The sequence below is a fragment of the Chiloscyllium plagiosum genome, unplaced genomic scaffold (genome assembly GCF_037043375.1).
Source record: "Chiloscyllium plagiosum isolate Xiang-an unplaced genomic scaffold, Cpla_swu_hap1 HiC_scaffold_2, whole genome shotgun sequence".
Taxonomy (NCBI): Eukaryota; Metazoa; Chordata; class Chondrichthyes; order Orectolobiformes; family Hemiscylliidae; genus Chiloscyllium; species Chiloscyllium plagiosum.
The window spans coordinates 109,201,009-109,216,583 of record NW_028270140.1 but is presented as its reverse complement, the minus strand read 5'-3'; positions in this window follow the sequence as shown (position 1 = coordinate 109,216,583).

The window sequence follows — 15,575 nt, the reverse complement described above, 5'->3', positions numbered from 1 at the left end:
TGTGGACAAGAAAAATGGAGACTGGCACTAAGTATTGATGCTCATTTAATGAGCCAATGGAGGCACGATAGGCTGAATATCCTCCTTCTGCCATCTAACACTTCTCTGATTCAGTGATGTGCAAAATTGTCCGTTGTGAAGGGTTCTTTTTTTGTCGGGATAAAGGATCAAATTTCATTTTCTCCAAGTTAGACATGTGGTTATGGTTATGCACATGCTTCCCAATTATGCTTCTCTCTTTGTTGGTGAAACCTTTCTTGTTGCTGTATATTCAGGTCTCCTCCCACAACTCTGTCTCTGAGGTATTTATGCAAGGTGTTACTCCCCACTCTTGTCCGGAATTTTTAAAAATTAATCAATTTGGGTTCAAATTGCTATCCTTCTCTCACTTTCACCAGGTCTATCTAAGAACAAAGAGCAAAAAAGAACACAGGAACAGGCCCTTCAGCACTCCAAGCCTGTGCTGACACATTTTGCCGCTCTATACTAAAACTGTCTTCACTTACAGAATCCATGTCTCTCAATTCCCTTCCTAATTATGTATTCGTCCAAATGCTTCTTGACTGCTGCTCTTGTGTGTGTTTCCACCATCTCCTTTGGTAGCGCATTCCAAGCACTCACTACCCTTTGTGTGAAAACTTGCCTCACACCTCTCTTTTAAACCTCCCCCCTCCCATCTCTAACCTTTGTCCCCGAATAATCGACCCCTCCATCCTGGGAAAAAGCCTCATACTTTCCACTCTGTCCATGCCATTCACAATCTTATAAACTTCTTTCAGATCGCTCCTCAACTTCCTCGATCTATCCAACCTTTCTTAACTGTTAAAATCTCCTATACCTGGTGAACAAACTAGTAAACCTTTTCTGTACCCTCTCCATAACATCCATATTCTTCTGTTAGCGTGGTAACCAGAACTGTACACAATGTCATGTGTGGTGACTAGACCTTTGTGCAATATATTTCTGACTCTTTCCTGCCATTCCATTTTTTCTCTGATCCCAATTCTGCGGATAAGCTTTCCACAAGTTGCCATTACAAACATGCAGACTCTCAGTTACCATGACTACACTTCCTCACAACCTGCTTCTTGTTCCATTCCATTTTCATAGTTCTTAAGGGTCCCTAGACCTTAAACATTAACTCTGATTTCTCTCCATAGATGCTGCTGGACCTGCTGAGATCTTCCAGCAATTTCTGCTTTATGTTCCATTCTCATAGTTGCTCTTTTGTTGCATCTATTTCATGGATACCACCATCCATTGGGTTGCTTCTAAAATTTCTTCCTTTCTCTCAACCAAGGATTCTTCTCCACTTTGGTTGATAGCATCTACTGTTCCTGATGACGGGCTTATGCCCAAAACGTCGACGCTCCTACTCCTCGGATGCTGCCTGACCTGCTGTGCTTTTCCAGCACCACACTTTTTGACAGCATCCTACTTGTATCTGACCCATGTCTGCCTTCACCCCTTCTCCTCCCTCCCAAAACAACAATAATGTTCCCATTGTCCTCATTTTTCACCCCATCCAGCTTCTGAATTTTTAATTCTAAGTTGTTTTTTAAAAAGAGAGTTTCTCCAAAAAGAGACTGCAGATGTAAATTCAGTGTTGTAGGACAAGATCCAATGTAGGATCCGTGGAAAGTCTTGTAGAAAGCCAGCAAAACTTCAAGCAGTGAGAGAGAGGGAGAGAAATATATAGAGAGAGAGATAGATAGAGAGAGAGAGGAACAGAAACGGAAGAGATAATGAGGGGGCTGATTCTCTCTCCCTGACCTGGCAGAAAGACACCTCTTGCAGACATTTTTTGTGATCTGCCTTCAGAACGATACAAAACTAAAGGGCCAGGAAATTTGAATATTTGAAAGGGGTGGTTTACAGTTGTAAGTTAACAATGAAATGGATAGAGTAAGAGTAGAGAGATTTAAAATTGGAATGGTAGAAATTAGTATTTGCAGAAAAAAAGAAAAAGAGAGGGAGAAATGAGAAAGAGAAGGGAGTGCAAGGAGGGAAGATGAAAACAATAGCAGGAAAAGGAGTTTGAAACAAGATTGCTCAAGCTGAGGACAGGAACCCTCTTGTGTCTCATGAGGATACCACTCGCTCCGACTTGGGGTGGAGACAACTCAGTTTAATCATTTACTTCCTGTGTTTGAGGAGGCAGAGGTAAAAGTTTTCTTCATCTCTTTAGACTGGATAGCACTGCAGTCAAAGTGGCCAAGTGTAATAGAGCGAGTCCTTATAAATGCAGAGTAAGGTTTTGGGGAAAGCATACGAGGTTTCCACCCTTTTGACTGAGGAAGGTGCCACTTACAATGTAAAGAAGGTGTTTAGCATGCTTGCCTTCATTGATCAGTGCATTGAGTATAGGAGTTGGGAGGTCATGTTGAGACTGTACAGGACATTGGTTAAGGTACTTTTAGAATACTCCAATCAATTCTGGTCTTCCTGGAAGAAGGAAAGATGCTGCTAAACTTGAAAGCCTCAGAAAAAAGGATGTTGCCGGGATTGGAGGGTTTGAACAATAGGGAGAAGCTGAACAGGCTGGCGCTTTTTTCCCTGGAGCATTGGAAGCTGAGAGCTGGTCTTATCAAGGTTTATAAAATCACGAGGGGCATGGAATGGGTGAATAGACAAAGTCTTTATCCCAGGGTAGGGGAGTCCAAAACTAGTGGGCAGAGGATTAAAGTGAGAGGGGAAAGATTTAAAAGGGACCTGAGAGGCAGCTTTTTCATGCAGAGAGTGGTGTGTATATGGAACAAGCTGCCAGAAGAAGTTGTGAAGGTGGTTACAATTACAACATTTAAAAGGCATTTGGATGAGTGCATGAATAGAAGGGTTTGGAGGTATTTGGGCCAAATGCTGGCAAATCAGACTAGGTCAGATTGGGATGTCTGGTCAGCATGGATGAGCTAGTCTGAAAGTCTGTTTCCATGATGTACAACGCTATGCTTCTAAGCTAATTTTTAAAAAATCATAAGTGAGGACCAGTTAGTGATGGAATTGTCAGTAATTTTGTACTCTCATGAAGCCAGACATCTTTAGATAGGGTGGCACGGTGGCTCAGTGGTTAGTACTGCTGCCTCACAGTGCCAGGGACCCAGGTTTGATTCTACCCTGGCAACTATCTGCACATTCTCCCCATTTTTACATGGATATCCACCAGATGGTCTGGTTTTCTCCCACATTCCAAATATTGTAGGTTAGGTGGATTGGCCATGCTAAATGGCCCATAATGTCCAGGGAGGTGCAATCTAGATGGATTAGCCATGGGAAATGCAGGGAAATAGTGATAGGAATGGAGGATGTGTCTGGGTGGGAAGCTATTTGGAACATCTGTGTGGGCTCAATGGACTAAATCCACTCTATAGGGATTCTATGATAAGGATTTGAAAGGCTTTAGTAGCTTGCCTTTGACCATTGGGTATTGGCCCTAAAGATAGAAGCTACTTACAAAAAGCTCCATGAACTAATTCATCTTGAGCTATTCAAGAACTCCACCTAATATGGTTGCATATAGAAGAGCAGAGAATGACTAGGACCAGTCAGCCAGCCACACCAGCTGATGATTATCAGATGACCAAAAGAATCCCTGTACTGAAAGAAAGTTTTTCTTGGTCACCCCAGCCAATTGGAGGGATTGGAAAAGAGTAGAGAGATAGGAAACTTTGGAGAGAGGGAAATATCAGGAACTTTCCTCATGTCAGAAAGAATGGTGCTGAGATGAAAGGTGAGGCCAAGTTGTGTGTGCGTTTAACTGCCAACTGCTGGAAGCCATGGGAAAAGCTAATGCAATTTATCAGGGCATATACACTCAGTGCAGAGAAGTGGTGTCAGTCAGAGAGCATAGCAGACCAAGCTATGGCTCTGACTACACTCTGAACCCCTGGAAAGCTGCTCCTGACAGTATGGATGATGTCAAAGAAAATGATGGTATTTTGTATTTAAATGTTGCGCTGTTACCAAAGAACTGCTATTTATTTCCTCCTTAAGGTCTTCTACACTCCTGAAAAAAAAATGTTTTAGTGCCATTTACTAAGAGAATCTGGCCATAAACCACGTAACTACACAGTCAGAGAAAATGCCAGGTACTTTCTCCTGTAACAGTTCAGACTTCTTGATATAACAGGCTTTTCATGCACCACTGGGGATATCAATATTTTTGATCTGTCCAGGTCATTGCTGAGGTATGGGTTGATTTCACAAACAGGCCAAATGAGGACAACTGCCATGGTCACTGGTCCTGAGACAGTGGTGTGTTCCAGATGCATTAGGCTTGTAACCTTTTTCAGTCTCAGGATTGCTCACTTCACCCTGGAACACACCACTGTCTCAGGACCAGTGACCATGGCAGTTGTCCTCATTTGGCCTGTTTGTGAAATCAACCCATACCTCAGCAATGACCTGGACAGATCAAAAATATTGATATCCCCAGTGGTGCATGAAAAGCCTGTTATATCAAGAAGTCTGAACTGTTACAGGAGAAAGTACCTGGCATTTTCTCTGACTGTGTAGTTACGTGGTTTATGGCCAGATTCTCTTAGTAAATGGCACTAAAACATTTTTTTTTCAGGAGTGTAGAAGACCTTAAGGAGGAAATAAATAGCAGTTCTTTGGTAACAGCGCAACATGCTGACCCACTGTTAAAAATACCAGCTCAGATAGCTCACACCTGAAGCTGAGGCAGAAGTGATCACAAATAATGAGGTGTTGATGAGGAAATAGAGACCCCTTCCTAAACCTGCTAATGAGGAGTAGACTATGATCCACCAGTTAGTGATGCCCTGGGGGAGTGTAGGGAAATATTGAGGCTAACTCACGAGATACTGATGTCAGGGCATATCGGTGTACATAAATCCCAAGCCTGCAACTGTCAGCATTTTAACTAGCCACGACTCCACAAGGATGTAGAGAGATTTTGCAGAACAGGCATTGCTGCCAGGTTATGGGAAAGCCCTGACCTGTAATAATGCCTACACCAGTGATTCCTATGTTGGCATTTGGGGAATTCTACACTGTGTTAGTGAGCTGTGTGGGACTCTTACCCAAAATAAAAAGGGCCTACGAATATATCTGTCGTATTGCGGACATGACTGCCCATTTCCTCAAGGCTGTTCCTTTGAGAACCATATTTCACCAAAGCAGTGGTGAGAGAATGGACCCCAATTCTTCACCCAGAAAGGTCTGCCCACTGAAATCCAGTTGAATCAGGGATCAAATCTCATATTTAAAATATTCTAGAAAGTCATGGATAACTTGAGTGTGACCCATCAGAAGTTTTCAAGGTCTCACCCTGCAGTCAGGGGAGTGTGAGAGTGCTATCACCAGCTCCTAAAAGAGGCACTGTTAGTACTTGCCTGTTGTACAACTCATTCAGGAGTTTGTACAATATCATAACTTGTTCATCTATCTCTTAGTTTATCTAAAGTTTAAATATTCCTGCACTTTAAATGCAGTTTATTGAGGTGTTCATTAGAAAAGAATGTTAGAATACATCCACCAATATGATTTGTCTTGACAAAAGAGATCAAGCTGAAGAATACACTACCCCAGGTAGGAGTGCTTTCCAAAGAGCACTAGTATCCCTGTTGCATTTAAAGAAAGAAGAAAGTGTGACTGGATCACTAAACTGCTTTAAAAACAAGCTAAAATCTGGGAGGTACAAACCACACACAGACACCTACAAGTTAATCAAGGATCATCATTATTCAAGATAGATTTAATGCCTCTACATTTTAGAGGTCTGACACCTGCTTCTACAGCCAAAATTCTAATTCATGCAATAATTTTAGATATTTCTGTAACTGAGCAAATAATTAACTGGACGATTACTTGGAACAAAATTGGGACCTTTACTCACCCTTTTTGGTACATTAGCTGTTAATGTTATTCCTGTGGGTTTACATTTAAGTATTGAACTGGATTTGTACTCCACAAATGATACAGATCATGCACTGCATCAACAGTATAAAGAGAAGTCTCACACCAGATTTCTACCCACTCATATGTACTAAGTAAATATGGTCCCTATTTTCACTACTTCTACTACATTACACGATAGGAAATCTTTTTATATTGTCCTAAATGTTATATTTTAAAACGAGTGTCATATGCAATTTTCTGATTAAATTAATTGCAGGTTTCAACTTTAATTAAAATTAATTGATTATGAATTAATTACCAATTATTATTCATCAACAACACAAAATTACATTCCCATTTAATATACTAAATAAAATACAAAAGCAAAAGTCATTCATCATAGTTATTTCTGGAATACCACATATAATCTGATGTACAATATGTCAGACGAAAAATTAAGGATTTGTTGTGTTCAATTCAATCTCCTAATGTCCAAGTTCTGCAATTTTCCTCAGTATTTCAGTTCATTTCCCAGTAGTCTTTATTAACCATACAAGGTGAAAATTTGATAAATAAGTGGCAGGTGGTAAAGTCCATCTGTACCCCACCCTGTTCCCAAGAGAGATAGATTTTTAATAAACAACAGATGGGTTGTGTAAAAGAGGAGAGGCCCTGTAACTAAGGACACTACAGTAATCAGGTTTTTCAATATTAATGTGATAGTTTAATCAAATAGTTGGCAGAAACTATGGAGGATTTGTACACTGAGTCACACAATATGTCAATATTAACAGTACGGAACATTTCTAAGACTGATATTAGTAAAATAATATATTTATTCTTCATTTGCTTTACTTCTAAGAGAAACAGCCAAGACTACTATCTATAGAATTCTCCAGAGCCACTTAATTCTTTTCGAGATTTGCTTTACATCGTTGTCATGGTTTCATTAAAAATAACACATGGTTTTAGTTCAACCATGCTGAATTCTTTCAGGAGTGCAGACAAAAGTACTTGACAATGCTGCCTTTCTAGCACAGACCTGGTGCAGGATTTATTGGTGGATTTTCTATGTAATGAGAATGCAAGCTTATTTCCTCATATTGACGTTCAATAATTGTATGAAAATGCCAAGAAAACATCAAATTTTCCAACAACTTTTCTAATGCTTGGTTAATAATGGCCTTTTTTGCTGCATTGTCTGTAATGTATGCAAATACTTTGGTGCTCCCAAGGCATTATATATTCTTCACACATTAAATATACCCTTGGAGCTCTGACTGCCCCAGTTCTGACAGCTGCTTTCACTGCTACATAAAATTAGTAACAAAAATAATTTTTTAGCTCACAACAAAAATATAGTGATTTTATTGATGAATATGTTTACAGTGTACAATGTACACACAGTGGAAATTATACTATCTTGGGGAAAATTTCATAATGAATTATACAGTATTTGATTAATCATTAGAGAGAAGAAAAACTTGAGATACACATCCAGTTCTTGAGAAGTGACAGCAGCTCACATGCCTGCCTGTTCATTGAAAAAAAACAATCAAGGCCTGAATTTTCTCTTGCCCAATGCAGAAGAACTGGTAAAGATTAGTTAAGCCAGCAAAAAAAAGCAGAAATTAAAACGAAAGCTTTCTTGACTAGCTGACTCAATTGCACACCAGGAAATACATGAACAAGTTGAACCAGAATTTCTCTTTGAGGAAATGTAAAGGTATACAAACTACTCAGTGATTACAGTATCTGCATATTATTTGTTTTAATATAGTATATTGTGTTTAAAGGTTAATCTTCTAACTCTGCATTCCCAGTACTCAATAGGATCATGGAAAATCTAGCACTAACCATCAATTTACCTGGGACTCAAATATCCCTATGTTACACTGATTCATTTTAGTGGTAGGAAATTGGAGGTAATAGAAATTTAATATATTTATTTACTGCCTGATTGTTTGCTTCAATGAGGTCATGTTTCATGAGTGGAATACTACAAAATTTAATCTATATTCTCTCCACTTGTGAACTATTTTCACATTCCAGCACTACTTGTTATGTGTACCCATACTCCAAAAGGCAAGAAGTTCAAAATGGATCATTTATTCATTTTATATATGATCTGATTGCACCAAATTTTGCTTAAAAATATTCTCTTCCAAATAAAAGGTGGCAGCAAGAGCTTTTCTCTACATCTTTGTAATGAATTTCAACATGACACATTTTGTTAAAACTTTTTGACTTTTCTCATCAGGAAATTTAGCAAGAAATACCAATGTAAAGGAAAAACAATATTTCAAAAACATTGTAAATGATAAAACAACATTGACAAGTAGATACTGATTTGTACATCACTGGTGTAGTCTGACAACCAATTCAATATTGTCAGTCAGACTCAGTGTGGGCACACTTGCACTCACTAGAAGTTACATATTTAATACACAGGTCCTTGTTCTTTGCAGAAAGCAAGAAAACATATACATATTACATCCAAACCATTAAAAAAAAGGTGACCACCAGTAAGCAAAAGCAAAATGCTGCAGATGCTAGAAATGTAACATAAAAACAGAAAATGCAGGATAAACTCAGCAGGTCTGACAGTGTCTGTGGAGAGTGAAACAGAGTTAACGTTTTAAGTTTGATGTGACCCCTACACTCACCAAACAATCAGAACTCTCTTCTTCTACTGTATAAGATGTTCTTTTTTCTTTACGGATTTATATTTTTAAATTCAGAATGGAATGTATCTATTCCTGGTTGGACTAGCATTTATTGCCTTCTAGTTCTCTAATTGTCTTTAAGAAGGAGGTAGTTAGCTGTATTTTTGAACCATTACAGTCCATGTGATGTAGGTCGACCATAATGGCATTAGGGAGGGAATTGCAGAATTTTAGACCATAAGACCATAAGACATAGGAGTGAAAGTAAGGCCATTCAGCCCATCGAGTCAATTATGGCTGATGGGCATTTCAACTCCACTTACCCGCATTCTCCCCGTAGCCCTTAATTCCTTGTGACATCAAGAATTTATCAATCTCTGCCTTGAAGACATTTAGCGTCCCAGCCTCCACTGCACTCTGCGGCAATGAATTCCACAGGCCCACCACTCTCTGGCTAAAGAAATGTCTTTGCATTTCTGTTCTGAATTTACCCCCTCAAATTCTAAGGCTGTGTCCACGGGTCCTAGTCTCCTCGCCTAACGGAAACAATTTCCTAGAGTCCACCCTTTCCAAGCCATGTATTATCTTGTAAGTTTCTATTAGATCTCCCCTTAATCTTCTAAACTCCAATGAATACAATCCCAGGATCCTCAGCCATTCCTCGTATGTTAGACCTACCATTCCAGGGATCATCCGTGTGAATCTCCGCTGGACACGCTCCAGTGCCAGTATGTCCTTCCTGAGGTGTGGGGACCAAAACTGGACACAGTACTCCAAATGGGGCCTAACCTGAGCTTTATAAAGTCTCAGTAGCACAACAGTGCTTTTATATTCCAACCCTCTTGAGATAAATGACAACATTGCATTCGCTTTCTTAATCACGGACTCAACCTGCATGTTTACCTTTACAGAATCCACGACTAGCACTCCCAGAGCCCTTTGTACTTTGGCTTTATGAATTTTCTCACTGTTTAGAAAGTAGTCCATGCTTCTATTCTTTTTTCCAAAGTGCAAGACCTCACATTTGCTCACATTGAATTCCATCAGCCATATCCTGGACCACTCTCCCAAACTGTCTAGATCCTTCTGCAGCCTCCCCACTTCCTTAGTACTACCTGCCTGTCCACCTAACTTCGTATCATCGGCAAACTTCACTAGAATGCCCTCAGTCCCTTCATCCAGATCATTAATATATAACGTGAACAGCTGCAGCCCCAACACTGAACCCTGCGGGACACCGCTTGTCACCGGCTGCCATTCCAAGAAAGAACCTTTTATCCCAATTCTCTGCTTTCTGTCAGACAGCCAATCCTCAATCCATACCAGTAGCTCACCTCGAACACCATGGGCCCTCACCTTGCTCAGCAGCTTCCCGTGTGGCACCTTATCAAGGGCCTTTGGAAGTCTAGATAGACCATATCCACTGGGTTTCCCTGGTCTAACCTACTTGTCATCTCTTCAAAGAACTCCAACACGTTTGTCAGGCACGACCTCCCCTCACTAAATCCATGTTGACTTGTTATAATCCGACCCTGCTCTTCCAAGAATTTAGAAACCTCGTCCTTAAAGATGGATTCTAGGATTTTACCAACAACCAAGGTTAGGCTAATTGGCCTATAATTTTCCATCTTTTGTTTTGATCCTTTCTTGAACAAGGGGGTTACAACAGCGATCTTCCAATCATCCGGGACTTTCCCTGACTCCAGTGACTTTTGAAAGATCTCAACCAACGCCTCCGCTATATCCTCAGCCACCTCCCTCAGAACTCTAGGATGTAGCCCATCGGGGCCAGGAGATTTATCAATTTTAAGACCTTTTAGCTTTTCTAGCACTTTCTCTTTTGTAATGGCAACCATACTCAACTCAGCCCCCTGACTCCCTTTAATTGTTGGGATATTACTCATGTCTTCTACTGTGAAGACTGATGCAAAGTACTTATTAAGTTCTCCAGCTATTTCCTTATCTCCCATCACTAGGCTTCCAGCATCAGTTTGAAGTGGCCCAATGTCTACTCTTGCCTGTCGTTTGTTTCTTATGTATTGAAAGAAACTTTTACTATCATTTCTAATATTACTGGCTAGCCGACCTTCATATTTGATCCTCTCCTTCCTTATTTCTCTCTTTGTTATCCTCTGTTTGATTTTGTAGCCTTCCCAATCTTCTGATTTCCCAGTGCTCTTGGCCATTTTATAGGATCTCTCTTTTTCTTTGATAGATTCCCTGACTTCCTTTGTCAGCCATGGCTGTCTAATCCCTCCCCAGATAATCTTTCTCTTCTTGGGGATGAACCTCTGTACAGTATCCTCAATTTTACCCACAAACTCCTGCCATTTTTGCTCTACTGTCTTCCCCGCTAGGCTCTGCTTCCTGCCTATTTTTGTCAGTTCCTCTCTCATGCCCTCATAATTACATTTATTTAACTGTAACACCATTACATCCGATTTTGCCTTCTCTCTTTCAAACTGCAGACTGAACTCTACCATATTACGATCGCTGCTTCCTAAGTGTTCCCTTACTTTAAGATTTTTTATAAAGTTTGGTTCATTACATAGCACTAGGTCCAGAATAGCCTGCTCCCTTGTGGGCTCCATGACAAGCTGTTCCAAAAAGCCATCCTGTAAGCATTCCATGAATTCTCTTTCTTTGGATCCACTGGCAACATTATTTACCCAGTTCACCTGCATATTGAAGTCTCCCATGATCACTGTGACCTTGCCTTTCTGACATGCCTTCTCTATTTCCCGGTACATGTTGCGCCCCTGGTCCTGACCACTGTTAGGAGGTCTGTACAAAACTCCCATTATGGTTTTTTTGCCTTTGTGGTTCCTCAATTCCACCCACAAAGACTCCACATCATCCGAAGCTATGTCATTCAGTGCCAAAGATTTAATTTTGTTCTTAACTAACAAGACAACTCCGCCCCCTCTGCCCGCCTCCCTGTCTTTTCGATAAGTTGAAAATCCTTGGATGTTTAACTGCCAGTCCTGACCCCCCTGTAACCACGTCTCTGTGATGCCTACCACATCATAATCATTCACGATGATCTGTGCCATTTTGTGCCAACACTGAAGAAATGGCGATATGTTCACAAGTCAAGATCGTGAGTGGCTTGAAGAGGAACATTGAATTTGTTATTCTTTCCCTTCTAGATGGAAGGGATCATGAGTTTGAAAGAGGCTGAATTTCTGCAATGTATCTTGTAAATGGTACTCAGTATCCATGGTGAAGGAAGTGGATGTTTCTGGATGTGGTGCCAATCAAGCGGGCTGCTTTATCCCGGATGGAGTCAAGTTTCTTGATTGTCATTGGAGTTGCATTCATTGGGGAGCATTCCATCATATTCTAGATTTATGCCTTATAAATGTTGAATAGGGTTTGGGGAGTCAGGTGGTGAGTTACTAACTGCAGTATTCCTAGCCTCTGACCTGTTCACATAGCCACTATTTTCTTGGCAAGTCCAGTTGAGTTTCTGGTCAATAGTAATCCCCAAGATGTGATATGGGGGATTCAGTGTTGCTAATGCCATTGAATGTCAGGGAGGAGTCATGGTTAGATTTCTCTTCTTGAAGGTGGTAATGCCTGTTTCGTTTGCCGCTGTTGCATTGTTTACTTCAATATCTGAGGAGGTACAACTGGTGCTGAATAGTGTGCAATCATTGGCAAACATCCCCACTTCAATCACCATGGTAGGACAATTTCTCTTGTAAAAGTACATATGACAATAAATTCTAAAATTCTAAATTCAAAAAAAATTCTAAGTTCTAACTTAAGGTCAGCTGAGGCAGCTGCAGATGGTTGGGCCTATGACACTATCCTAAGGAACTCCTGCATCGATGCCCTGGCCCTGAGCTGACTGACCTCCAACAACCATAACCATCTTCCGATGCGCCAGTTTTGACTCCAACCAGTGGAGAGTATTTCCATCTGATTCCCATTGAGTCCAGTTTTCTTATGGTTTCTTGATGCTACACTCGGTCATATGTAGCCTTGACGTATAAAGCAGTCATCATCACCTCATTTCTGGAATCTATGTTTTATCTATGTTTGCATCAAGGCAGAAAGGAGGTCACAAGCTGAGTGACCCTGCTGGAACACAAACTGGGCATCAGCTTCTTCTTACAAATTGACATGATGAAAAATTTTGACAAAATGTATCACTTCTTTTTGCAATACTCAAGTTTTTTGATTAGATTCCCTACAGTGTGGAAACAGGCCCTTTGGCCCAACCAGTCCACACTGACCCTCCGAAGAGTAACCCACCCAGACCCATTTCCCTCTGACTAATGCACCTAACACTATAGGCAATTTAGCATGGTCAATTCACCTGACCTGCACATCTTTAGACTGTGGGAGGAAACCAGAGCACCCGGAGGAAACCCACGCAGACACAGGGAGAATGTGCAAATTCCACACAGACAGTCGCCCGAGGCTGGAATAGAACCTGGGACCCTGGTGCTGTGAGTCATTTATCTCTCCACTGTCCAAAGATGTGTGGGTCAGGTGAACTGGCCATGCTAAATTTCCCGTAGTGTTGGGTAAGGGGTAAATGTAGGGGTATGGCTGGGTTTCGCTTCGGAAGGTCGGTGTGGACTTGTTGGGCCGAAGGGCCTGTTTCCACATTGTAAGTAATCTAATCTAATCTGCAGACACCCTGCCTCTATTCCTGATGAAGGGCTTTCTCCCGAAACGTCGATTTTCCTGCTCCTCGGATGCTGCCTGACCTGCTGTGCTTTTCTAGCACCACTCTAATCTAGACTCTGGTTTCCAGCATCTGCAGTCCTTGTTTTTACCTAGCAGTGCTAACTACTGAGCCACCAAGACAAAACAACTACTTGAATTTTGAAATACTTCTATTGTTCTTTCGTCCACTTAGAATCATCTTCCTGCATTTAGGAGGGGAGTAGACAACTGACAACAACCACAGAGTGGGGGGTTAAAAAAAAACAATTAGGAGAAGCAAGAGTAAGTGGAAAAGAAGAAACATCAGGAAGATTTTGAGGACAGAGAGGAAAATAGTGAAATTCATAGTCGCCAAGAGAATAGCTGCCAATGGTGTAGTGAAATGAATAAGTAACCCAGCTATAAATGTGTGAGGAACTCTGCTAGTGGATATCTTGTTACTGGCGTGGGGCAGGGAAGATGACAAGGTCTTCAAGGAATTTTGAAATGAGGATTGGTGCCTTAAAGTCAGTTCTATGATGCAAAGGAGTAAATTGAGCTTAACAGAAGTAAAGAGAGTTAGGAATGCAAATATAACCGAGTATGCTAACGTGTTTTCTGCCAGCCTGGATGACTTCATGAAACGTAGAAGTGGGAAGGTTGGCAAGAAGAGGCCTAAGAAATCTATTTTTGAGATCCCCCAAAGTCAAGGATTTGAAAATAGAGTCGAAAGGTGGGAAGAAACATAGAAAATGCTGAAGAAATTCTGCAGGTATGGCATCATCTGTGGAGAGAGAAACAGGGTTAATGCTTTGAGTCCAGAATGACTCTTCTTGAAGTAGGAAGGCAAAGAGGTAAAGAAGGCCATCCTGCTAATGAATTAAGAATGGGGGAGAAGAAATGCTTTAAGCCAAAAAGGAAGTGAAGATTTCACATTGAAAAAAATTATCGTAGCAACTACTTTAGTTACCCAAGTAAAGGGATCTAACATATTGTTAGAAATATTCAGGTCTCTTGGGTATATATCCCAAATTAATTATTTGACTTTTATTTTTACAGATGCTGAATGATGTATAGTGTACTTTAATAATTTTGGAGTTTTATTTCACATTTCCATCATTTGCAATTTTTTCTAAAAGTATTTCCTTTATCCACAACAGTTTTTATATTGTAAAAATGATTTGAGACTTACATATTAGAATTTTGCAGGTGTATGTGGCAGCCTGGTGATAATGGTCTTATCAGACATAAACAATGAAAGTGGCCTCCAATTTGCCAGTGTGGTCTACAAGTGATTGAGGGAAAGAGTGGTGAATGAATGGCTCTTTGAGATGAAGGTCATGTTTTACAGATCCAGCAGTGCGGGTCTTGTATGCTTTTGATACTTGACAATGCACAGCAGGCACCTCAAAGTCGAGAGAATAGAACCAGCAGTGGCTTCACAAAACTCTCCAAAATGAAAGCAAGCAAAGCAGTCTACATACCTTCTCCCAAGCTCATTATTGCTAATGTCTAAGAACTAATAACTCAAAATCAGCTCCACTGGGTCAAACATGTCATCCAAATACCTGACACTAGACTCTTGAAGTAACTACTCTGCTGACAGATCAGTCACGCAATACACTCCTGAGAGGAAAACAAATATTTTTTACTAATGTCCTCCATAAGCTGAAGGAGATCAAATATCCCCCCCCAACTTTTGAGTGATCTCTAACTTGTGACTGACCAAAATAGAAAAGTTTATTCAAGAAAGCACCAAGACTTTTTCAGGATATAGCAGAAATAAAGTTGGAGCATCAAAGAGAGTGCATAAGGACCCAAACACCCTCATCTGCCTAAGGTACCTTTTCCATATGTGCTAGAGTCAGCAGATTATACATTAGATTTATCAACCTCCTCAGAACCCATTAAACTGGAATGGAAGCAAGTGGTCCTCAATCCCAAGGGACATCCTAAGAGAAGAATAAAGTGATCTTGAACAAGAAATTTAGAGTCCGAGTTGTGATCATGGTCATTAGATTTAGATTTAGGTTTTACTGTCATGTGTACTCAAGTAGGGAGGAGGGGGGTATAAGAGTACAGTGAAAAATGTACAATGTCGCCACTCACGTACCATGTTTAGTACGAAATACCTAGGTACAAAATCTTAGCTACAGAAGTAGAAAATTAAAGATATTAATTAAAACGTTCAACACTGCAGTCTTCTTAGTAAAAAAAATAGGAAACTAAATAAATAAAGTTAAAAGGTCAAACATTACATCCTTTCTTAAGCCATGGGCCTGCAAATGCTCCAATCTGGGCTTTCCCCAACAGGGCTCGCGCTCTCCTGAGCTGGGCATGCTTTACCATGCTGGGCTAAGATCCACCATTGGCACTCCCTCACCACCCAAT